This window comes from Trichechus manatus, unplaced genomic scaffold (genome assembly GCF_000243295.1).
Source record: "Trichechus manatus latirostris isolate Lorelei unplaced genomic scaffold, TriManLat1.0 scaffold00191, whole genome shotgun sequence".
NCBI lineage: Eukaryota > Metazoa > Chordata > Mammalia > Sirenia > Trichechidae > Trichechus > Trichechus manatus.
In genome coordinates this window covers 1,846,251-1,851,105 of record NW_004444127.1, presented here as the reverse complement: position 1 = coordinate 1,851,105, position 4,855 = coordinate 1,846,251, and the positions used below count along the sequence as shown (strand labels likewise).

The following is a 4,855-nucleotide window of genomic DNA, read 5'->3' as shown; positions in this document are numbered from 1 at the left end:
ACGCATTTCCCCATGCCGTTGAAGATTCTCCCCAAAAGTACTCAATATATTGATAATCGATCCTAAGGATTTGCCATCATTTATTTCATCCCACTTTGTTGAGATCCTTGGTTCGTTTTAGACTACATTATAATAAACCTCTTAGAGCATAACACTTTATCTGTGTTTTGGATGATTATTTCTGCTCTTCGCTTCTGCCTGGGTAGTGATTCTACCTAACTGAGGGCAGACTCTCATCCACAGACCTACTTGTAAGGCTAGCTCTGGACAAAACTGCTAAGAGTCTCCACCCTCTCTTTTTGCCTGAGGTAGCCAATGCCTTCCTGCAGCCTGTCATGCCTTTAGCAAGTAGCCAGGGAGACGACACTTTTGAGAGAGAGGGTCTTTACGGCACCAACTATCCCCCCTTCAAAAAAGAAAAAAAAAAAAAAAAGGCAACCCAACAAAACCAGAAGCCACCAAGGAGACCACCTATCTGACTTTTGAGTGAGGCGGCATCTCTTGTCCATATTCTGTTAAGTGTGATTGGTTAATGTGCTCTGTGACACTACAACTCACGGCAAAAGCCCCTCAGCTTGAGCTGAGAAGATGGACCACAGGGAGGCCAAGGACACATTCTTTTACAACCCCATCCCGAGCAGCGTTGTGAGGCCCTTTCCTAAGCTTCCCAAGAAGCAACTCTGACTAAGCATATCCCCACACTTGCCTTTAAGCAGACACTGGTTCAAAGTTAGCAGGAAACAGATGTCTACTGGGGAGAGAGATAGCTGTTTCTAGAAAGAGACTTGGAGTCCATATCTAAAAGGGAAGGTGGATAATATTGTGGTTCTGAAAGGGTCCTTTGGTGTGGAGAAATACCCTAGCCCAGGTTCATCAGTGAAATAAACGTTTGCTGTTTGCGTCTTCTGTGTTTGATCAGAGCGTGGTGTATGTTTGCTTTTTTGTTCCTTTTTGCTCATTTATCAAGCATATATTGAGTGACTATTGTGTGAACAGGCCCTGGGGTTGGTTTGTGATTAGGTTTAGGAAGAGAGCATGACATGGTTCTTCTCTTTAAGAAGCAGATAATCTGGGGGCGACACTGGCAGACACACAGATTACTAGGACATAAGACTTTAAGAACCATAAGATAATTTTGGGAGTTTAAAGAAGAAAGCAACTCATCTCTGCCTGGGGGGAGTCTTCACACGAGAAAGCTGCAGAATCCCAGTAAGGCTTTGAAGAAAGAGCAGGGCTTTGAGTTGAAGAGATATGAGAATAGGCATTCCAGGCAGGGCGGACAAAGGCAAAATGGTGGGAGACGTAGGAGGGGAGGAGGCGGGTGGCTTTCCTGGAGATGGAGTCCCAGGTGGTAGTTTTAAACTTGTCTGAGGAGGCACTTTCTCATTATACAGGAACATGCTGGTGAGTTGGGATCACACAGGCAGAGGAAGGAAGACGACAGAAGGAAATGTTAAAAATGGATGTCAGCCTTAGTGAGGAATTCTCCAGGCAGCTGGCTGTTGACCCTGGGCGGTCAAAGGGCTCCTTATGAAGTACTTTCTCAGACTGAACCCCCTCTCCACATTTGGCACCGGGTCCTACCTTGGGAGGAAGTTGCCTCATCTACAATGTGAAATGAGATAGGTTCTTTAGAGCACTTTGTAAACTGCTGAGCACTTATATAATGTACCTACTCTCTGCTAGATATTTTTGGTGCTACTTGGACTCCTCTGACACCCAACACAATATATTTAACAACCTCTACTTCAGACATAGGCCTTGAAAGTTGGTGATATTTTCCTGGGGTCAGAGGCAGTAAGAGGCAGGGTTCCAGTTGAACCCAGGTCCATTTCTATTGCGCGTACTCTAGTCATTATCCTGTGTTACCTCTTGTTCCAGATGTAAAGATACTGAAGCTTAGACAGGCTAGGGGAAGTAAGGTTACACAACAGGTGACTGGATGGAACTCCAACTTGGGTCTTTTGTCTCTGAAGCCCAGTGCTCTTCACACACAGCACGGGCTTGAGGGGTGGTAGTGTGAGGAGGTGAGAACAGGGTGGCAGGAAGAAAATGGCATAAAGATATATGAGGACACTAAAGATAATTTTTTGCCCCAACATGACCATTTCGCAAAGGGTTAGGCCGTATGATATCCATTCTTGAAATATGTACAAGTCTACATTTGGTCTCCGATCAAATGGAGGCCATTTGATTCCAGACTTCAAAAACATTACATTCTTTATGATCCCTCACGCGGAAGTAGTGTTGCATTCTTCCACTACCCTGTGAGGTAGGCAGGATGGGGTGTGTCTTCCCTGAGGGGACAGGGTCATGTGAACTGCGGTTAACAGCACGGCTTCCTGGACTCTGCCTGGGTTCAAATCCTGGCCCTGCTACCTACCAGCTCTGTGATCTTGGGCAAATTATTTCACTTGTCTGTGCCTGTTTCCTCATCTGTAAAATGGGGATAATAATAGAGCCTACTTACTGGATGAGTTATGAAGATCAAATGAGTTAATGCATGTAAAGTGCTCAGAATAGCCTCCGTTGGAGGTAATGCTATGTGAGCTAGCATTTGCTGTTATTTCCCCACTCTGGCTCAGTACTTGCTTCTCCTGACAAATACTCCCAGGTGATTCCAGCCCCATTGCTTCTTCCCAGTTTAGCATTTACTAAAATATCAAACTGATTCCTGATGGTCACCATCAAGGTGATAGCCATGATGGAGGTGACATCTCTGGATATTGGGGACCCTGCCTGGTGGCTGGAGCTCCTCCCTCTGGTCTTCTCACCCTGCATCCCTCTATCCTGGACTAATAGTCTAGAGTATTAGAGTACTCTAATCTTAAAGTATTAGATCCAAAGGAAACCCTGAGATCATCAAGTCCAACGCCTTTGATTTTTAGTGTGGGGGGTGGGTGCTAAGATGATGCATGTGACTTTCCCAAGGCTATTCCAGAGATTATCCTGGTCTAGGCCTTGGTATTCCCACTCCTGGGATGGTGCCGCCTCAACAATAGACACTTGGCATCAGAGGAGCTGTGGGGCCTTTCAGGTATGAAGCCTCAGGGGACAGAAGGGAGGCAGCTTGGGCAGCCAGCAGAGGTTTAATTATACATGATATAAAGTGCGTGACGGAAAATGCTCGTCATGTTGGTTTTATAAAGCACATTAACACAACTGGTGGGCAGGGAAAGGAGGAGGAAGAAGGGAGTCACTTTTTTTCCTTCTTAGAGATTTATTCAAACTACAGCCTGTGGTACCAGTACTCTTTCAAATAGTTGCAACATCTTCCTCCATAAAATCTGGATCATCCCCATCGTAGACTGAGGCTGCTGCAAGTGTGGGTAGTGTAATGGTGGACCCTGGTGTCCGTTCTTCTGCCTGGAATCCTGCGTATGATGGTATTGTTTTCTTGGTTCAGTAGTTTGCAGCTGTTGACAAGTTTGGAAACTCCTTAGGAGCAAGGCGTAATACCTCTGGATGAGGTAGGGCCCCTGCATTCTGAAAATTCTGCCCTAGGGTGTCTTGGATTCTTCTCTCTGTTACAAAGAAGAGAAGTATTTCAAGCGCCACTGCTGAAACAGCAATTGTTGCGTCTTGACATTGGCCGATGTAAGCCCTTATGGTGTTGTATGTCGTCATTTGTGAGTAACTCTCAACCATCCAAACCTGGATTCATTAGCTCCTTTCCTGGTGAATCAAATTTGGCATTGAGAATTGCATAAACAAATGAGCCAACCCAGGGCTGTCTGTTAATCCAGTCAATTGTGTGGCCAGACAAGTACCCCACTAGTAGATTAGATACATCCTTCAACTCTGGCCGACTGATTGAAATGATGAATGCCTTGAACCTGCTCTTTACTTGCTCTGAGTTGCTTCAAATTTGGTTGGAAGACCCAACCACGACATCGAAGAGAATGTCACTTACAAGCGTGTACATTGATGCTGTCTCTGATAAATTCAACTTCGTTTTGCCAGAGAGAGATTTTGGATAGAAGGAGAGAACTGATGTAACCTTCAGTGTTCCATCCTTAACGATTCGAATCCTTGAACTTGGATTGGCACCAATTGTTGTAAGGGCCTTGTGAAGTCCATCTATGATGAGACAAAGAAAGATGAGGCCAGGAGCAGCTGGGTACTCTGGATCTAACATGCCGTTTGCATTTTAGCTTGATATCTTTCTCTCTTCTGATTCCCAGTGAATCCTCATTCTCCTTATGTGGGAAGCTATGGGAGTTATACTCTAGATCACCGAGGGATTGGGTATCATTATTTACAGGCACAAGGGCAGTGGGATCCATTCCCACTCTTCAAGAGTCACTTCTTTCTTTGTTTTGGGGTGGAAGAAGCAGTTTAAATCCAGTGGAAGAAGAGATAATGGGCCTTGGGGTAGAAAGGAGAGATTCAGAGAGGGAAGAGCAATTTCTGGCCCTGCTGGACTGATGGGAAGGAGGAGGAGGGCAAAAAGAAGACAAACGCCAGAAAGTGGCGGGAGGCGGGTAGCATGGAGCAGGGAGGTGGCTTCTCTGTCGCTGTGATTTGGTTAGAGGAAGACAAAGATGAGTGCTAGGGACTTGCAATGATGGTTAGTGGGTACAGACTCACAGTTTCCCCCCAGCCTCCACTCCAGGCTGCTCAGGGGAGAATCTGCAATATCATTCTTACAGAAGGACCTTGCTTTTGAGTGTGTTCAGCCTCTGAGCCAGAGTGGGAAATTAGGGGGAGGCCCCTGGGAGTTTGCACTCTTCAGAGATTCTGATCCTATAGGTCTAGGGTGGAGCCTGGGAATCTGCATCTTGAGCAAGCTTTCTGGTTATTTCTGGTGCAAGTGGTCCACGGCCCACAGTTGAGAAGTCTTGATTCCGGGATT

The 4,855-nt window shown here is 46.0% G+C and overlaps 1 pseudogene; it reads right to left on the bottom strand.

Moving 5' to 3' along the window:
• Window positions 1-3,255: 3,255 nt before the first annotated feature.
• Window positions 3,256-3,925, bottom strand: LOC105756861 (endogenous Bornavirus-like nucleoprotein 1; annotated as a pseudogene).
• Between the last annotated feature and the right edge of the window lie 930 nt (window positions 3,926-4,855).